This window comes from Euprymna scolopes, chromosome 10 (genome assembly GCF_053919585.1).
Source record: "Euprymna scolopes isolate OS-2025 chromosome 10, ASM5391958v1, whole genome shotgun sequence".
NCBI classification, from domain to species: domain Eukaryota; kingdom Metazoa; phylum Mollusca; class Cephalopoda; order Sepiida; family Sepiolidae; genus Euprymna; species Euprymna scolopes.
In genome coordinates, this window is record NC_136491.1 from 26,230,629 (window position 1) to 26,251,006 (window position 20,378).

The window sequence follows — 20,378 nt, forward strand, 5'->3', positions numbered from 1 at the left end:
TGTTTGTTTTGTTTCATTCATACTTGAATGTACACAATTCACACGTTTGAGATTTGCTACAAATCACAGCTTCATTCTTTCATGCATCAGAATTAGAAATAAAGATTGCTAATTTGTATTATTATTCCAACTACTGTTCTCATCTTAACCATTATTTACTGTGAGGATAACATCCAAGATGAGAACAGTAGCTCAAATAATAAAAACTCATTCTTTTAGACTTAAATATTTACTTCAGTCAAATAAAACTGCATCAAATAATACTAATCTATAAATTAACCTTTTTAATACAAGTTGAACTTATTTTGCATTTACAAGCAATTCAGTTTTAGATTAAAGCAGATTGTCAATAGGGATTCCAAACGTTCATATCGGATCTACCCCTGCGCTTCATGTTTAAAAAAGATTTTGTTCACTATAGCATCTGACTTAACAGATTAACCGTCAGCATAGACAGCTATACACCTTCCAAGAAACTTTAACAGAAACCGAACAGCCAGCCATGGTACACCCTTGAATGTGCTGCCACCATTGCACATAGAAATCACTACTTCAACTGTTTTAAACGTAATAGATGGTTTGAAACTAAAGCCGCCTTTAAGATTGTTAGTAATCACTGCAAAAGGATTATAGAAAATGTAAAAAAAAAAAAAAAGTCATATGCTCAGTCTATCAAGTTCAAAGTAGAAGAATAAAGGCTTGGTTCCCATGAGTTTGGGTGAATAATAAACAAATGCATGTCCTCAATCCCAGCCATCATTAACAGGCCTGAAGTGATTTCGTCAGGATCTGACAAAGCCAAACTGTTTGCTAAGAATTTTGCATCAAACTCAATCCTATGTGATCAGAGCCACTTTCTTCCAGAATTTCCTCCGAAGACCAAAAATAATCTGAGCCACATCCACATGTCCATGATGTTGCCACACTCATCAACGCTAGCAAGGCAACTAGTCCAGCCAATATTCCAGCCATAGTACTCAAAAAGCTTCAGCTGGAACTAGCACTCATCCTTACAAAGTTGTTCAATTGTTGTCTAAAGGAGAAATGCTTCCCACCACCTTAGAAGACCTCAGTCTGTCCAGTATTTAAAAATACTAGTTATCAGTTTTCTGTATCTCAGTACAGATTAATTAGCCTTTTGTGTCATGAGCAAATTGCTTGAATCCGTGATAAACAGAGAAATTGTCAACCACCTTAGCAAAAACAACCTATTCAGTGACAAGCAATACGGTTTCCATCCTGCAAGGTCTAAAACTGATGTACTCACTGTAATCTTGCATAGGATTAGTGAAACTATTGATTGAGGTTTCCTCTCTAGAGCAATAGGTCTTGACATATCAAAGGCATCTGATACGAGTTTGGTATAAAGGTCTACTTCACAAGATTTCCAGCTATGGAATATCTGGAAATGTCTCCACAACCATTAAGTCTTTTCTCTCTGATATGTTTATACAAGTAGCCGTTGATTGGCAGAAGTCTGAAGCTCATAATATTGATGCTGACATGTCTCAAGGATCCATCCTGGGCCCAACTTTCTTCCTTATCTACCAATAATCTCCCAAATCACATTCTGAGTTCATTCGTCAATATATACACAAATGAAACTATGACAACAGTACAAATGCCAGTAATGACCAGGATCTCTTTGGGTCTCTTTCCTCTGATCTTGTGCAATTGGAGCAAAAAGTGGCTGGTTAATTTTAACACATCCAAAACCAAGCTTCTATCCTTTCATCACTAACGCTCTAATTCACATTTGATATGAATGGCTCTTGTCTCAAAGAAGTTCCCTGCTTCGATAAGCTTCTGGGTCTGACCTTCACGCATGACCTGAAATGGAAAACTTGCATCAAATCTGCTGCCAAAAAAATGGTTGCATCATTCTACCGCTCCAGAAGGTATTTCAGTCCAGATGCAATCCTCTTTCTGTACAAGAGCCAAACACATTCTAAGATGGAGTACTGTTGCCACATCTGCAGAGATGCCACTCGAAGCACTCTATTCTGCCTTGACAGAATGCAAAACTGGCTTTAAAACCTAGTAGAGGATGCCCTTTTCTTGTCCCTACAACTCTTTTCCCATAGAATCAATCTATGGTCCCATCCTGCATAACTTTCACAAAAAGCACTCATCTATCTACAACCACTATCAACAATTTCCCTTACTCTGTATCTATGCCTAAATGTAAACACAAATTCCATAAACAAAGCTTCTTTCCTAGAACTGTTCACCTGTAAAACTGTTCCACTGGCCTGTTTCCCAGCTGACTACAATATGGCTGTCTTCAAGTCCAATATAAACAAGTTCTTCAATCTTTAAATTTTACCCAACTTCTACCACTAATGATCACTATACTGCTGTCTCGGTGACCGCTGTACACTCATTAATCTTTATCCTCAAGTGGTCTTTGATAAATGGTAACTCCCTTGGAAAAAAAAAAATTCTCCTAGGATGGAAATATACAAGTTCTACTCTCTCTAAAAGAAAAAAATTAAATAATAGGATTATTTTCAATTAAGAACCAACTTTTCAAATAAAAATTTTTTTTTTTTCAAAATCGATTTGTCAATGCTTCTAAATTATTTTTAGATGAGGACTGATAATTCATATCATTTGGACCACTGCATCTTTTATTTTCACATTTCAGTCACTGTAACCTCTGACCTTTTTTGGGTGTATCTTGTCGAAATCAGGAATCTGCACAGAAAGGGTTCCATTTGAAATTCTATGCAGATTCCATGGTTTGATAAAAATATTCCTAAATTCAACAAGAAGATCGAAGGTTAAACCGTAACGTTGTGAAAATAACGATCAAGCTGAGAACGGTAGTCAAATTTGTTCAATGTTTGCTATTTACATTTTAACATAAAATGGAGTTCCTGTAGTTCCCCAAAGAACATTTTCATCTTCTGTTTTATTCTTAAATATTGGCTAGATAGTTCAGTTTGCTAAATTTAACATGAAATATTCCCATAGCATAAAATTCCTAAAATGCGTTTGTAAATTGGGTTATTATTTTGGCTACTAATTATCAGTCGAAAATTAAAATTGAGGTCAGGAGGAAGTATGTTGTGTTGAATTTCTACAGAAAAGCAATTCTTCTATAGATAACAACTGAAATGAAGTGTTGAAAGATTTATCATTATCATGGCAGAAAGTGATGACGTATGACGGTTCTTCAGACTCGATCGGAAATTCCTAAGGAATAGTAAATAAATGAAGGGGAAATTTTCAAACAACTGAGAATAGATTGGATAAATCCACAACTATAGTTTTTTTTTTCTTCTTTTTCGTTTAATAAATGGCATATAGCCATCAAAGTATTTTACTTTTTAGAATTTAAAGTTTTTTTAATTCCTATTTTTTATGTTTTCACAATGAATAAAATTTCAACTGATGCATAATCCATCATTTAAATGAGAATGTGAGAGAGAGAGAGAGAGAGAGAGAGAGAGAGAGAGAGAGAGAGAGAGATCGAGAGAGAGAGAGAGAGAGAGATCGGAGGAAAGAGAAAGTTATTCGATAAGTTCCGGGTCCAACTGATAAAACAACTTTTACATATGTAGAGATACTTGCGACCTGTAGACTAAGATCAAAAGTACAGTATCTGTTCTGTTCTTATGTTCTCAATCATAGACAATCCTCCTGGACTGAGACTATCTTTGTCTTTGTTCCAATTTAGAATATGCACTCCTGGGGGGGGGGGGTGAATACCCCCACATTAAAAATCGACCTTGTCTCTAACCCCTCCATCTTGAAGGAGGGAGCAGGTAAGTAGTAACAGAAATAAATAAAATTTGTTACATTTTTTAAAATTAAAAGAAAAGGACGATTAAAAAGGAGACATTTAAGTAAAACCATAAAACAAATTATGAAAATCTACGGTATTTTCGTTAATTTCTATAAATTGCCCTTTGGAAAATAGATTTAAATAAATATATGTAGAAACAACATCCAACTTATTCGTCCTGAAAACCATTCTTCTTAAGCTTAAATGATGACCTCTTAAGACTCACAAAAACAGATATTACTCTTTGATCCGGCCAGTAGTTCAGAAGATTTGACGTTACAAACAATATTAATCCACTTGTTTTATTTTCACTTCAATAGGAGCCAACGTTAGAGAAATTTGTGTGAAACAGGCAACGCCCACTTTACGAATTTATTGAATTTGTTTTAATAAATCTGAATTATCTTTTTTTTCTCTTAATCTCGTTGTAAAAATGTAAAACAGCAGCCTATTGGTCTATAAAACTAATTAGCTATTAACCAGATGACTGAAACATTCAGTTAACCCCCCCCCAAAAAAAAACCGGACTAAAGTTTAATGAAAGACATTTTCAGCTAACACCGCTTGATGTAAAGGATATAAATTAATTTCATGATTTAATATTTTAATCTAGTGCTTAATCTATTTATTTTTTTAAATCAAACAAATATTTCTAACAAAAAAATCTCAAATGTAGATTTTTCAGCACCAGTCAAGGTGCATTTTAGTACGAAGAAATATTTTTACATAGTAATTTGAAAAAAATTGTCAGAATTGCAGTCACTCAAATTATTTAGAGTGAAATGGGTTTCAGCAATTTTTACAAACAACTATAAAAATATAAATTTAAAAAAAAAAGTCACAATTCCACAACGAGAATACAGGCACATAACTGAGGTTCATAATGTTCAAGTTAAGGGGAAAAAAAAAACTTTAAATGTTTTTAAATGTTCAAGTAAAAAAAGACTAGCCTTGGATACTTGTACAGTTTAATCAAAACATTAACAAATGAAAATATCGAAAAAAAAGTTATATTATACGTATCCGTTATGGAATGAATTCTCCGAAAAATAATTTCAATTATTTGATCTAGTAGTTTTTGTTTTTTGTTTTTTTTACATAAAAAAAACAATCTGTTATGATACCGATCAAAAGGTAGCCAGGTTTGGATTTTTAGGAAGAAAAGCTATGATTTAACATGGGGAGGGGGTGTCGGCACTTTAGATAGAGTTATCTCCCCGTAGCGTGTTCTAAAAATCCAAACCTGGCTACCTTGAGCGCGCTGTCAAAAAAACGTGTTTTTTCGCTGTAAAAAAAATTTTTTTTTTTTAGATTGAATTTTTTTTTTTTCAAAGAACTTCAATTCAAAACATACGTACAATATCTTTTTTTTTTTTTTTCGATATTTTCATTTTTTAACGTCTTGAATAAACTGTACAAGTACCTAGTCTTGTAAAATTGTTTATAAAACTACTGATTACTTTTTTTTTTTTTTCAAACCAATTTTCATGTCAGCGTTTTCACGTGTACAATGAAATTTGCTAACGTACTACATTTTTTAAATTAAGACTGTTTATTAAAAAAATAAATTGCTTGAGAGTAATTCCTAAATCCATTCCACTGTAAACAATGTCATTGAAATGACTGAAATAGGAATTCAATAATAGATTTTAGAAGTACTGGTGACAACGGTATAACTTAGCCAAATTTATTTGTTTGGTTATAGTCAGCTAGTGTCTTCCCTAATTTTCTGCGTGGTACTACCGAAACCGGTGACTAGGCAAAACAGTACCTTCGTTTTTATTTATTATTATTATTATTATTATTATCATTATTCAGTATTTGTATTTTGAATCGACTTATTGAAATGAAATATAAAAAAAGGACATCATTGAAAAGTTGAAAAGTATACAATAAAAATTAACACATACAGATAACGATAACAATCTTTATTTGCACTTTTAATAGCACAATCAGTGCAAATAAAGCCTATTTGTATTACTTTCATCTGTATAATTTTTATTGTATACTTTTCAATAATGTCCTTTTTTTATACTTTATTTCTATAAATTGCTTCAAAATAAAAATAAAAAACGATGGTATCGTTTTGCCTAGTGTACCCCGACCGGTTCCGGTAGCGCCACACAGAAAGTTAGGGAAGTCGCTATCCGACTATTACTATTTATTTTATTTATTTATTTCATATTTTGGTTTTAAAAAGAGAAGTACAAAAAGCAAGCATTAAAAGGTCAGACGAGGTCTTGTTTTAACCGCCCCGTACTAAATTCTTTCACTCTAATTATGGTCTCATGTATTTACGAAAAAAAAAACATTTTTAGAAAGTGTTATCTATTTTTATTTGGCAATTAATTAAAACTGTAAATCCAGAACATAATTGTGTGTGAAATTATAAAGGTGAGGCAAAGGCAATGCCAGAAAAAAAAAAAAAAAACTATTTTGCTTTTCAAACAAATTCTCAAATGAAAAGGTTTAAAAATAAAAGCAGTAAAGTTAACACTTTAAATGGCTTCTAAAACTCGATCTTTTAATATATGAGGATTTACTAAGAACGGTAAAGTTACAAAGTACTTTATATTCGACAGTTTAAATGCTTCCAAATTCCATTTAAATTTCGAAGAATTACGAAGGCAATTCATTTTTCTCTTAACAGATTAAAATAATTGTCTTGTTTACGAATAAATTGAAATGTACTTGCTGTGGATTTCCCACAATTATTAGTATTTCTGCAGTAGTGCAGTAGTACTGCACTGCAGTACGGACCGTGTTGATTAATATTATTTAGAAATCTATTCTTAACATGGGAAGGGGGTCTTTGTTAAGTATTCTATACAAATAAACAAAAGCTATCGTAAAAATTGAATTTTAACTTTAAAATCCTACGAAAAGAGAAAAAGTTCGTAAACTGCATAACAATCAAATTGCTAAATATTTTAAATTTGTTTACTTTTTCTCATTTCGGTAAATTATTTAAATAATAATCGAAAAAAAAAAAAAAAGGCGTAAATCACGTAAATGCAAGAAAAACACATTAAATGATAACACAATTTAGTCTCTTTTGGTGCTACAGGTGATGATGCAAGAGATGAAAGCACTTCGTCTAGTATTAACTATCGCGTGGTTAGACTCATTTCTAAGATAGTGTCCCATTTCTATTTTGAAAAACATCGATAAAAACAATAAAACTAGTTTTAATTCACATGTTGATTAAAAATTGTCCACGATCATCCATAAACTACTAACCCAAGTCAATTTGCAGTACCAACGGAGAATCTCGAATCAGTGATTGAAATAGTTAAGCAGTTCACGATTTGAAAACAACTTTTTTTTTATTGTTTATTAGCTAAAATTATTTTAACCCCAACCTAATTATTCCTAAGTTAACTGGCCCAGTTGACTTTCAAATCGTAAACTGCTTCCGCGATTTCCGGGCCTGGCTTTTGAACTAAGTAATCCTCTGGGTATTCATTTTTTAGATGTACCTTAAATTTTTTAGCTGTGATGTAACGTAATCTACTGCTTAGAAGTAAGACACTGCGTTGCCCGGGATTGAATAAGGAAGACCACGTTCTATTATGCTCACTCAACTCATAATAACCAGATCAGTTTTTATTATTATTATTATTATTATTATTATTATTATTATTATTTAGGAGAGGATGTTAGGTGACATTAATTAACATAAAATTTTTCATGAAATTTTACTGGATATTTCTCTGAAATGAACGTGTCCATTCCCTGAAATCCTTAACATTTCTATTCTTACTTTTTATTCATTTCTATGATTCTCATGTAAACTAAAAGAAAATGTCTTTTCTATTTATTCCTCAAGACCGCTTTGATTCAAATGACGTATTTAATATATTTATTGACGTATGGTTATAGAGGGTGATTTATCTCTAAAACCTTATAAATCTGAACACAGCAGACAGGAACTACGACTAATATATATATTTATTATTTCGTGTATCCACATAGAATTTTATAAGATATATGTTATGTATTTAAGTTTCAGTATTTACTGCAACAATACTCAACACGCGAGTAGAGGTTCTACTCAGTAGAGCTAGGTAAGTTATAAAAATATATGTCGATTAAGCGACACAGAATTTTCTGCGTTTTATCCTCGTAAGGCTCCTGACGAGTCCTTACAATATATATGTGTGTGTGTGTGTGTGTGAAAATCAAGTTTCGTTTGTGTTTGTTTACAATATCACGTCAGCTCTGGAAAAATCACTTCTGATTAATGTTTACCAGTTTTAAAATATGGGAACTAGGCTTTTTTTTTTCTTCTTTTTTTTTTCAGAATATTAATCAGAAGTGGCTTTTCCAGGCCATTCATCGCCAAGCCCAAATATCAGCTGACATGATATTGTAAACAAACACAGCCTAAACTTGATGAACGGAACCACGGCCACCGAGAGTAAAAACGACCGACCTCACACGTTTTATAAATGTGTGATTACAAAGTTGATTTTTATGAAAATATGCCTTCGTTATTATTATTATTATTATTATTATTATTATTATTGTTGTTGTTGTACCTATTTACAATGCCTCCCCATGGGACAGAGTTAGACACCAGGGTCGTTTTTTAACGTGGAGAAAAGGTACAAAAATAAAATTGTCTCAGTCGTGAAGGACTGCTCTCCTCCACCGAAAGAGAACAAGAAACAGAAGTGCAGCAATCAGCATTGCAACAATCAGCATCTGAAGAACAGATACTACACTTTGATCTTGGAACTTAAACTAAAAAAGAACAAATTCAATAGAAGCTTTTTTTCACATCGTCGAGATGACCGAATTAACATTTTATGCGCAATGTGTTCTAACGTTCATCATCATCATCACCACCACCACTCTAACGAAAACTGCAGAGAAGAATGTTATGTTTATCGGGGTTACCTGTTAGAAGAACAGAAAGAGAAATCCCATACGGGTATCTTTTACAACCTCGAGATATTTTTGCGGGGAAGAAAGCAGACAAATCGAGGAGAGCAACAACATCAACGCCAATAATGGAGGAGGAATTTACAGCATCCAATTCTATCTTTCACGCGGTATTGCTTCTCCTGACCGAGGACACGATTATTTTCTTTCGTGGCTATACTCATAAAAGATCGTGTAATCAGTCATGAGGAGAAACCTTCCTAGACTGGCGCATTTTTGGAGGGGGTACACATTAAAAACCAGCCTTGTGTCAAACTTTGTCTCTGTACGGCGTAGCGGGGTAAAGAAATTTTAAAAAATCGTTTAGCTATAAACTATAATTAAAAACAAAAATGTAACAAACAAAAAAATTAATTTTACAAATAAAAGAAATAGTGTTTTATACAACAGAGACGCTTTCTTTTGTTTTTTATTATTGTTTGTTTTTGTTTTTTTTTTTAAATTTAGGTGCACAAGAACGAACCCAATTTTTTTGCTTTTAAATCAGGACTTATTTTCTAGTCGGTATTTTAATAGTTTAAAAATGAAGACCATTCATTTTAACATAATGAATTAAAATAACGCACTTCATGAGCGATCGAAATTTGAAAGTAATTTTGAAGCGTTTAATTGTCTATTAAAAAGTAATTTTCTAAAAAAAAAATAATGGTTCATTTGTGCTACTAAATGTTTAAAAACTTAATAACTAAATAGAACAGCAGTCAGTATTAGACACATTATTCACATTAAGGACATGTTTTACTATAGACAACAAAATTAAAAAGTGATATAAAGATACCAAATGCAAGATAAGTTACTTTTCTACTTTGTTGGATAAGTTTTTAGGGTTTTAACTTATTTTAAAGCGTTTATTCGGTTCAAGGGTTTGTATTACTGTACACATAGATTCGAAAAAGTTGTCAAAAAACAAATATATAACAAATAAATGTTATCAAAGGCAAGATAAGTTACTTTTCTGCCAAACTGGATATATTTTTTGTGTTTTTATTCAATGTAACATATTTATTCAGCTCGAAAAACATACAGTGTTTACCGATGTATTCGAAAATTCAAGATGGCGTCTCACACTCTTTAACACCGTAAGTATGGAAAAAGGTGTTATAAATAAAAAAAACTATACAAAATACTATTAAAAACCCGCCGAATATATGTCAACCTATGTCACGGTAACATATATTGAGCGAGTTTTTAACAGTATTTTATCCGATTTTTTATTTATAACATCTTTTCCCACACTTACCGTGTTAAAGAGAGAATAAGACGCCATCTTGAATGTTCCAATACATCGGTAAACACTGTATGGTTTTCGAGCTGAATAAATATGTTACATTGAATAAAAACACGAAAAAGATATCCAGTTAGGTAGAAAAGTAACATATCTTGCCTTTGATAACATTTATTTGTTATATATTTGTTTTTTGACAACTTTTTCGAATCTATGTGTACAGTAATACAAACCCCGGTTCAAAAATAAGTGTCGAGTGTTATGGGATAACAAGAAAAAAAAAAAGGCCGACATGTCCCCGTAACATTTAATTTAAACATCCATACAAAGTTTTCAAAATAATCCTGGTGTCTAATTGCATTTTTTTTACAAAATAACAAGCACACAAAAAAAAAAATCTTAAACCAAATTATAAAAAATTATCACTACATAAAAAAAAAATAAGCAACTATGAAAACTATTCTAAAACTTTAAATGACAAATGACAAATCACGTTGTGGTAATTTGAGATCGTATTTTTTTCTAAACACAAGTTTAGGGCATTTTTAACACGAGATAACAACAAAAGGAAAGGCAAGTTATGGAAGAGTTGTTTTGTTTCAACTTATTTTAAAGCGTTTATTTAATTTGAAACAAAATCAGCGTTAGAACGATATAAAAAAAATGTCGGTTTCATTATAGTTATTTGGATCCTCGATAATCACTCAAAAATTAGACACCCAATAAATGTCACCAATCGTGCGAAAATGTAATGTTCAACTAGTATTAGTGACATTTATTAGATGGGTTTATATCAGTATTTTGTTCAATTTTCGATTTTTCTTTTTTTTAATGATTATCGTGAGTCCAAATATCTCAAATAAAAGCGCCATTTTTATCGTTCTAACCCAAACTTTATATTACTTTTGTTTCAATGTAAATAAACGCTTTAAAATACGTTAAAACACACACACACAAAACTTATACAGGTAAATAGAAGAGTAACTTATCTTATTTTAACCCCCCTCCTTTTTTTGGCTATTGAAGAAACAGCCCAGAGTTTCATAACCGTAACATTAAGTTCACCAAAGTTAGTCATAATAACAATGACACTTTAACTATTTTGAACAATTTCAATAAAATGTCGTATAATCGTAACGAGTTCACATTTAGGGCATGATAATAAATTACACTGAAAAGTTTAGACATTACTTAAGTAATAAATTTGGTATATATTCGATCTAATGGTATTTTATTAGTAGAGCTCTGCTCACTGCTGGTATGAATTGTTAGTTTACAGCAAGTCGAGGTTGCGGTTTTTTGCCACCTTCTCAGAATTCCTTGAGCTCGCAAAGATCAAAATAACGACTTGTCGTTGTAGGCCCCCCACCTCTCCAACATATATATATAATTTTTTTTTTTTTTTTACTATAATAATTAAATACCTCATATATATATATATATATATATATATATATATATATATATATATATATATATATATATATCCTCCATTCTATAATAAAGATCAATGTGTATTTTTGTACATACTTCCTTGTTATACGCAAAAGTTACATAAAAATAAATTCCGAAAGAAATCCTTCAATCTATCATAAAAAAAATAAAATAAAAGTCAACGATTTGTTTGTTTGTTATTTTGGAGTGGATGGATGGATACGTCATCAAAAATTATAATTTATATATGAAAATTTAAAATATTGACGAAATTCCATGATTTTATATGAATGTTTCAATCCAGCCCAGCCCCAGCAGTCCAGCTCCAGCACTCCAGCACTTGCGAACACTGGCGATGGATATTTTTTCTGCAGTATTTATGCAGAAGACGGACAGTTCTCTTTTAAGATAGGATTTTCAAGTTAAATTCAATTTTACGGTATCTTTTGTTTATTAAATTGTTAGGTGAAAGTATAACGCTCTCTCCTCCACGTGTTAAGAATGAATTTCTAAATGATTAAGTTATTTTTTTGTAATTTTTGATAGGGGTAGAAATCCGCCCAATAAATGTCACGGTGACATTTATTGGGTGGATTTCTATCAGTATTTCGTTTTATTTTCATGATTTAAGCGATTATACAGACTTCCCAGATGATGCTAGCCATCTTGTTGTTACCAACGACTTACCAACTCGGCTCTACTTGTGTATCGAATTAAACAAACGCTTTAAAATATGCTAAAGCACACAAAATTTATCCAGGTAGGTAGAAGAGTAACTTATCTTGCATTTGGTACCATTTATACATTTATTTCTTATATATTTGATTTTTGACCACGTTTTCGTTTTGTTGTATATACTGCAAAATACCCCCCCCCACACCGCCACCACCATTACATGGGAGAGAGGAGGATGTTTTGTAACTATTCTGTACTTTCACCGAACAATTTAATAAAAAAAGATACCGTAAAACTAGCACGGTATCTCTCTCTGCGTAAAGCTAAAACACTAACATTACAATTTAAGATGTAACAAATATTCGGCGCTTCTTATCCAGTTTTATCTTAATATTTAAAAAAAATATAATTGCACAAAATTCGGTTTAAATAAAGGCTTTACACAAAGTTACGCAAATCCATTCAGTATTTTTGTTGTCATGTGGACGAGACATTTTACCGTTAAATGTGCCTTTTTTCTTTCTTGGTTAAAAATATATGACGAATTTGCGTAATTTTTGTTGCAGTATCTTTTTAAAACCTAACACGTAAGAGATATGTTTTACAATGGACAACAGAATGAAAAAGTGGTTTAGGTTTCTGAAACAAATAAATTACCAAAGGCAATAAGTTACCCTTCTTCTGGATGAGCTTTTGGTGTGCTTCCTTCAGTTAATATGAAAACAAAGATAGCGACATGGCGCTCTCAACTTTGGAGTCCCGATAATCGCTCCAAACTCGAAAATAAAAAATATTGATAGAAACCCACTTAATAAATATCACCATGACATTTATTAGTTAGATTTCTATCAGTATCTTTACTTATTTTCGAGTTTTGAGCGATTGGGACTCCAAAGTCGAGAGCATCAATGCCGCAATCAGTTTTCCTTTTACTTGCGTTTCAAAGTTAAAACATACTTTAAAATGATATTAAAATCAGTTAAAACAAAACGAACAAAACTATGCAAATAGGTACAAGAAGAGTAACTTATTTTGCCTTTGGTAACATTTACTTATGTTTGTCTCTAGACCACTTTTTCGCCCTGTTGTTCATTGTAAAACATATCTGGCACATCTTAGATGTACGTACATGTTACGAAACGAAGATGCTATATTACAAAAATCACGTAAATTGATCAGGTAGTTTTTTAACTAGGAAAACCAAATTTCATTACGAAGTCTTTTGTCCACCATTTTTAATAAAATTTTAATAATTTTTTTTTATAAATAATGAGGCAACTCAATTCGAATTATCGAGATCAAAATCAGCCTTGAAATGAATACAATTTATTCTTAAAATCGATAAAATTTGGTATTTTTTGACGACCTGCCCGAGCGTAGTATAAACACCCACAACCTCCCCATGTTAAGAACGGCTTTCGGTACATACACTCCAACCTCGAAAGCCGTTCTTAACATGGAGGTTGGGGGCGTTTATACTACGTTGGGGCAGATCGTAAAAAAATACCTAAAATTTATATATAAAAATAAAGGTACTAGTGCAGTAGTGCACTTATTGATCCGTGCTGAAATAATAACGTTATTATTTTAAAAAAAAATTCTTAACATGAGGAGGGGAGGGTGTTTTGTACCTAATCTGTACTTTAACCTTACAATTGAATAAAAAACATATAAAACGGTACTAGTGCAGAGAGTGATCCGTCCGGACTAAATAATAACGTTATTTAAAAAGCCATCCTTAACATGGGGAGGGGAGGGTGTTTTGTACCTACTTCAACCTTACAATTGAATAAAAAACATATAAAACTTTAATTAAACTTGGAAATACGATTTAAAAAATAGCGCGGACCACTCTCTGCATTATCACCCTTTGGTGTGGGGGGGGGATATAATATCTTCGTCCCGTGACGAGTACGGGTCTGTATTTTTTGTGCTTATGCACTTATTGAACCGCGTTATTTTTTTAAGAAGTATTTTTAAGTTGAATTCAAGTTTTACAATAACTTTTTTGGTACTTATGCACTTTTGTTACCGTGCTGAAATAACGTTATTATTTAGAAATCCATTCTTAACACGGGAAGTGGAGGGTGTTTTCTAACTATTCTCTAATTTCACTTAATTTAATAGAAAAGATATCGTAAAACTTGAATTCAACTTGAAAATACTATTTTTTTTTTAACAGCGCGGTAACAAACGTGTATAAACACCCTTTTCTAGGTGATAATGCAGAGAGTGATCCGGCCCGCCCTATTTTTTAAATTTTATTTCCAAGTTTAAAGTTTTATGGGTTTTTTTTTATTCAATTGTAAGGTTAAAGCACAGAATAGGTACAAAACACGCTCCCGCTCCCCTCCCCATGTTAAGAATGGCATTTTAAATGATAACGTTATTATTTCAGCATGGATCACTCTCTGCATGAATAGCTTTTTTTATATTAAATTGTAAGGTGAAAGTAAATTAGTCAAAAAACATCCTCCGCTCCCATGTTAAGAATGGATTTCTAAATAATATCAGTGCGAAAGTGCATACCTTTTTTAAAGTCGAATTCTAAATAAGAACCGAAAAAAAAAAAAAAAAAAAAATTTTTTAAAAATCGTTTTAAGCAAAATTTTTAATTTAATAATTTGAAAAGGAAAACATCTGTATTATCGAAAGTTTTAAACAAACGTTTTTCTTGTTTTTCTTTTACAATATGCAACAGTAAAAATAAATTAAATTAAAAAAAAAATACAAGTGTTTGTAAAATATTTGTTTATTTACTTTACTTTTTTTTCTGATGACGAAGACATCGACACTTTTTAGGGACTCTAAAACGTTGGATTAAATATAAAGTTATTAAATCAAAATTTCGAAAAGTTTTTTTTCTGGGTTTTTTTCCAAATTTTATTTACAAGCAAAAAAAAAATCCATTTTTAAAGCTAAAAACTTTTATAACTTAAACACAAACTTTTATTTTTGGAAACGAAAGAAAATACAAACGAATGTCAAGTTTACTTTTTTTGTTGTTGATTTATTTATTTTTTTATTATTTTTAATCCACAAAATACCTTGAACTGTTTATTGCGTTTTTATTCGTCGATTTAAGCTAATCTTTCCCCTTTCTTATAATTATATCAAAATTGACGAACGTTATAAATTAATCGCAAACAAATTGGCCCGAAAACAAAATAGTTTCAAGTTTGAAACTAATGTAGGCCGACTTTCTCTCTCTTTTTCTTGCCATCTTCGAAAAGGAATTTAAAGGAGTCGAGACAATTGTTATGGGCGATAATGGACAACGGCAAGCAAGTTTGGTCTTACCTGATGGAGTTAAAAAGAATGGTCGATCCTACAGCCATTCAATGATCATCTCGAAGTAAAAATTCCAGGGAAGCTTATTTTTTTCAAGAATTTTTTCTCGTCTGGTTTAACATAGAAAAATAACATGGCGACCAAAACTAACTGCGCATGCTCCGCACTGCAGCTTCCGGCCGCGAAGATGGCAAAGAATTTCCCCAAGTTTTTGGAGGAAGAATGCTCCAGACTCCTCTTCTTGTTTTCAAAATCTTTTAATTTAATTTTGAAACTATTATTAATTTAATATCATCATCCTTGAAGAAATAAACATTATTTCTGATTCATTGATTTATCAGAATTTATTTCTTTTTAATATTTAAATTAAATAATGAACTTTGCCACTTATCAAAGCCAAGAGGCATTCGAGGATAAGGATTAATGAGACGGAAATAATTTCCCGCTGAAAGATGAGGGAATCTATGAGAGTACTAAAATTGATTTACGGTGCGAATTGATTATTACTTATAGGGCTTTTTGCCAAGAATTTGTTGATATTGAATTTGAATACAACCAAATTGTAGTCAGCAGGGAAGCAGTCTTGCGGTGATGTGTTCAACAGACGGGAATATACGAAAGTTTTGTCCATGGAAATTTCATCTGACGCTAGGTCCATGGAGGAAGAAAGGGAAGTTTTTTGGGGTTTTTTTTTTTTTTTTGTTATAGTGGGAAGGAGAGGTCTTGCTGTTAGTGTCTTACAAGAAGGAACCAAAGATTGGAGCTTAGCCGACCACCTTCCATAGAAATAATGATAGAGAGACTAGCAACGTCTCTTCTGTGAACAAGGGGTTATAGGAGGATAACCCCTCCCACTAAATATCATTTCACTCCCCTACCTCATTTTAATTTGTTTTTTTATGGAAATTGCTCCAGACATAAAGCTACTTGATGCAAGGAGCTAACAAACAAAACAAAAAAAAAAAACATACTGCTTCAAGGTCAAAAACCAAGAATAGGATATAGTCCGACCCAGTAAACAGCAATTTTTCTCCCCTTGTCGGAAACATTGCTCACTGAATTTGAGGATTAAAGTACAAAATAAGGGAAGCGAGAGTTATGAAGCTGTCAAAAGTAAACCCAAGATCGACTTTCTACTCTCCTAGATTGTTTTGTTTACTTATTAAGACTTTTTAGACACCTTATTTAATCAATATTTATACATCCATTACTAATTAAGATTTGGTATCTTTTTCTTAAGGTTAAAATTAAACTATTGATATCTTTCAATGCTTATTTTTATTCTTATTATTTACTAGCCTGGATGCCCGGCGTTGCCCAGGCGTTTGAAGGTGTGTATTGAGCAAAAAAAAAGTAAGTGGTAGTAGGCAGGCAGGCTCGAACCCTTATCGCGAAGGAGGAAAAGAAAGTGAAAAAAAAAAAAAAAGTGACAAGTTGCTGTTGCACCCATCACCAAACCGGAAGTGATATAGGTTTAAATTAAGGCTAGACAATCGAAAAGAGGTGATGACTTTCGGAGATGTCGGCAAAAAAAGCAACCCCTCCCTGTAGAAAAGTGCCCAGCTGAGGGAGAAGGAATTAATGTTTTTAGACAATTTTTCAATATTTGTCGTCCATAGGGTCAATCTTCAAAATGATACTGATCTTGTTAAAATCCATTGCCTCAGTCCAAAGTTTTTGCGGGACATACAAACATACATACATACATTCATACATAGATTTAAACAGACAGGTGAGATTTATATTATAGATTATTTCTTACTGTACTTTTCAATCAACAAATAACCAAACAAATTACCAACATTTTTTAAAACATACAGAAATAATATAAATATAATCACAAATAGAAATATTATGTTTCATAAGTTTTTTTTAGATATGGATCCGTGATTTGGGTTATTTTACAACAATTGCATGTAAATCTATTACTTCTGAATGTACATGTGTAATGTCATACATGTTTTACACACGTGTTAACATGTAGACATCTGGGACCCACACGTTGTAGACTCAGTCGCAAAGGAGACAAAGAAGAACTTCAACTCCTGTTTCAGGTTTTAAGAAAGGACTTTTATTTCTCATTCTCCTGCCATGCTTGACTTCTCATTATGGCTGTGATATTGCTCACATCTCTAACACAATTGTCTTCTCTAACGTGATCTCTCCTTTTTACAGTCTTTTTTTTTTTCCTTACCATGATGTTATTTTGCACACAACTCTGTATTTGCATCTAGCCGTCATACACGCTCTGTTACGCATGCAAGCTCTTGTGCAACGTTTAGTTTGGTTGGCTAAAACAGGCAAGTTAAAACTCTCATATAATTACACTGGACAATTTTTTTTTTTTCCACAAAGGAGTCACCACTTATCAAGGTCCAGAGGCCACTCGAGGATAAGGATTAGCGGGTATACATTAGTCAATGTGATTATAGCATAGTAAACATAAGTAGTGGGAATTTTATAAATTGGATTACTTAGGGAGATGGTTCATCAAGAACTTGTTTACATTGGACTTGAAGACAATCAGATTGTAGTCAGCTGGAAAGCAGGCAATCTGAAGAGTTCTACAGGCGTGCAGTTCTAAGAAAGAAGCTTTGTTTATTAAAAAAGTTACTGACTTGCAACTTCCAAGTAAAAGAAAGTAAGTTTTTCGAGAAAAATCTTATTAGACTAGGAATTAAAAAAACAAAACAAAAACAGTTTACGTTGTATTCCATTGATTTATTGTCCATTTTCGGCTGATATTTTACAAGTTTTTATTTTTTTAGTTTATTTATTATTTAAATCTTGTTTACTTAAACTAGTTTTAATACTGAAGTTAGCTTTGATTAACAAAAAGATACAGTCTTTCTGTTTCAAACTGGCACGTGTATGAATGTAGCTTTCTTCTTGGAAACTTTGTAAATTGGATTACTTAGGGGGACAGTTCATCAAGAACTTGTTTACATTGGACTTGAAGACAATCAAATTGTAGTCAGCTAGAAAGCAGGAAAACGTAAAAGAAGTTCCACAGGCGTGCAGTTCTAAGAAAGAAGTTTTGTTCATGGAATCTATGTTTAGGTTTAGGCACAGATAAAGAGTGTGAGAAATTATTGATAGTGGTTTTGGCTAGACGAGTGTTTTTCATGAAAGTTTGGCAAGGGGGGACCATAGATTGAAGCTCAGACGAGCACTTTTATGTATTTCAAAACACTTTTGCACGTGACTTTCAGGCAATTTGTGTTTTAGCTCACTTTGTTACTGGGGCATATACAATTCAGTTCCTGGACAAGATGTTGTGGAGATAAGATGCTAAAAACATGTTTTCGCTTCTTCGCCAAAAAATGGCAAGACAAGATTGAACTCCAGAATTCAATATCCTGTTTTTAGCCTAAGCCTGCCAAGCAAACTTGCCTTCCATGCTTGTGTTTCTGTTTTAACGAAATGCTAAATAAAGTTTATCTTATTATAGTGAAGATGTTGAAATTTTACTTGGAACCTGTTGACCTTAGTTTCTTTTTCTTCATTTTTTCTTTGTCAGAAACACAAAGATATGGCTGACTCAGCACAATGGCAGTCTCCCATATCCGGCAAGCAACTCTTCAATTCACACCAACAATTCACCATGATTTGGATTACCCGGATTACTCTTCTTATCTTTGTTGTTATATTCACAATTTTCTGGCCTCATTCAAATGCATCTTTTCTGAAGATGGGAAAATTCTATACAAACTTGAGAATCTTTATATGCAACTCAAAAACCTGGACGGCATTTCAAACTTACACCTAGTCAGGAATGCATTTGAGATATTATCAGTCTGACTACATTAATAAAAAACAACAAAACATCTCTGCAACGAATTTTATTGTATACTTTTCAATAATGTCCAGTCAGTGTGTTAGGCAGTGTCATGAAGTATGCAGTTACAGCTGCAACTGACTTTGAAACAGTGCATGTGACACACAACTAGAGTGATAAGTTTGTATGTTTCTGTGAATAAAGCTTTTGGTGCTTAAACTTATCAGACTGCTTTGTATTCTCTCACGACATTTGCCACCATTACAGGCTCATAAGTAAAACCCTTGATGTAATAAAAAAGACAGTTGAATGATTTTAAATTATACTCTAATCAGATTATCACCGCTGTATCGTGACTCCATGCCGAAACAATTCATGCATTTCCTGCCAACAGGTTCACACCACTTACAGGTACATATTTTTTTTTTCTGTCAAGATTTCACAAAAAAAAAATTAGGCACAAGGCCACTCAAAAATTGGGGAGAGTGGGTCTATGGTCATCCTCGTCACAGTACCTTTGTGGGTCTATGCTAATCCTAACTAGAGTTCTTATTCACCATAACACGCAAACACAACAGGGAGGGGGTCATCCTACTAAAGATTCCTACATCAAATGTTTTTTTTCTAAATAATAAAATGTGTATGTATGTATATCTATAAAAGTGGAATTGTTTGTGTGTGTGTGTGTGTGTGTGTGCGTGTGTGTAAACTTCCCTACCAAATTACTCTGTCAATTTTCAGTCTACAGACTCAAGATTTGACATAAGGGGTATTGAGATTTGGGAAAATCTTTTTAATCGGTTTTCGGCCAAGGGGTCAAAGTTCAAGGATTTGACTTTTGAAAACTCTACCAAACTCCTCTGCCAATTTTGGGTCTTGAAATTTTAGATGTAGATTACTTGGACATGGATCAAACTTTTTAATTTGATTTAAACCAAAACAATAAATGTTAAGGGATCAAAATTGGGGTGAAAAAAAAAATTGACTTCTGCGGTCTGTACAAAATTATTCAGCCAATTTTTAGTCTAAACATTTGAAATTTTACATACAGGGTATTCAGACATGTAGCAAGCTTTTTAATCAGGTTTTGGGCGAAAATTTGGCTGCCAAGAGGTTAAAGCTGAAAGAGTTGACATTTGGAGACTCTACCAAACTCCTCTACCAATTTTGGGTCTAAACACTTGAAATTTTAGATGTAGGTTACCTGAACATGAGTCAAACTTTTAATATATATATAC

General features: G+C 32.4%; 2 protein-coding genes across 3 annotated transcripts in view; one reads left to right on the plus strand and one right to left on the minus strand.

Moving 5' to 3' along the window:
• LOC145285876 (uncharacterized) overlaps nt 1-15,530 on the minus strand; it is a 221,672-nt gene extending 206,142 nt beyond the window's left edge. The window contains exon 1 of one of the 2 annotated variants that reach the window (XM_080134324.1): nt 15,372-15,530. The gene's annotated coding sequence lies outside the window, so the exon portion shown is untranslated. The remainder of the gene's footprint in view (nt 1-15,371) is intronic. The other variant, XM_080134325.1, reaches the window with a different exon arrangement.
• The window catches only part of LOC145285877 (2-aminoadipate transaminase-like), a 238,921-nt gene continuing 230,614 nt past the window's right edge, over nt 12,072-20,378 (plus strand). Inside the window, exon 1 of the mRNA XM_080134327.1 lies at nt 12,072-12,156. The gene's annotated coding sequence lies outside the window, so the exon portion shown is untranslated. The remainder of the gene's footprint in view (nt 12,157-20,378) is intronic.